Source organism: Cebus imitator, unplaced genomic scaffold, assembly GCF_001604975.1.
Source record: "Cebus imitator isolate Cc_AM_T3 unplaced genomic scaffold, Cebus_imitator-1.0 Scaffold110, whole genome shotgun sequence".
In the NCBI taxonomy this organism is placed as follows: Eukaryota; Metazoa; Chordata; class Mammalia; order Primates; family Cebidae; genus Cebus; species Cebus imitator.
Window position 1 is genome coordinate 1,820,769 of NW_016107425.1, and position 1,064 is coordinate 1,821,832.

A 1,064-nucleotide genomic window follows, 5' to 3' on the forward strand; every position below is an offset into this window, starting at 1 on the left:
AAAACAAAAAAAAAACAAAAAAAAACAATACTGTGGGCTTATGAAAGGTAAAATAAACAAATCCTGGGTTAAAAGGATAGGTAGGTAGGTGGATGGGTAGATAGGGGAACTAAAGGAAGTTAAAGGAAAGATAAAGAAAGGCAGTTATGCTGAAGGGAAAGATCCTGAGATAAAAATTATCAGAGCTTCAGAAACAGTGTGACTCTGGATGAGACTAAACTTGTACATTTAACTCCATTGTCTTCCAAAATTCCACTCTCCACTAAAATCACAATAAAGGAACAAAACAAAATAAAATAGAAACGCAAGGACAAAGGCAACAGAAAAGGAGAAGATAGCAACTGTATTTTCCAGATCAGAAAGCAGAAAAGCAAATGACAGCTGACTTAATGGACTCAAAAAAACTAAGCAGAAAAAGCCAAAAAGGAAACTAATATACATGACAGAACCCCCCAAAGATTCAGTTATTAGCTACATTGGTACCTCTGGATGTGATGGTGAAGGTGGAGCTGAAAACAAGGGGTTTAGATGGAAGTCTGTTTAAGAAGCTGTTAGTCACCTGCCTTACTTCAAATAAGGCCCCGGCCCTTTCCCAACCTTGGCAGAAGACTAGAGATCTACTGTCTGAAGAGTTTAATAGAGGATCTCTAAAACAGCATAGACCACACACAGTTGAGAGGGAGAATACTACAGTGAAAAAAGGTAATAAACTGAAAGTCCTTCTGCAAAACTGAACATTGAGACCTCCAACTAATTATTACTCAGCAACCAAAACATCAAAAGCCAGATCTAATTTTCCAGATTGGAGACCAGATAATCTTTCCCTGATTCCCTAATATGAAATAAAAGACCTAGCCTAGGCAACATGGCAAAACCTCATCTCTACAAAAAATACAAAAAATTAGGCTGGCATGGTGGCACATGCCTATAGTTCCAGCTATTCAGGAGGCTGAGATGGGAGGCGCTGGAACCTGGGAAAGTCAAGGCTACTGTGAGACGTGAGACATGACCCTGTCACTGCACTCCAGCCTGGGGGACAGAGCAAGACCCTGATTCAAAAAAAA

At 39.7% G+C, this 1,064-nt stretch overlaps 1 protein-coding gene across 5 annotated transcripts in view; it reads right to left on the reverse strand.

The window, feature by feature from the left end:
• Nucleotides 1–1,064, reverse strand: part of SLC25A12 (solute carrier family 25 member 12) — a 229,436-nt gene that overhangs the window by 57,152 nt on the left and 171,220 nt on the right. The window lies entirely within an intron of this gene.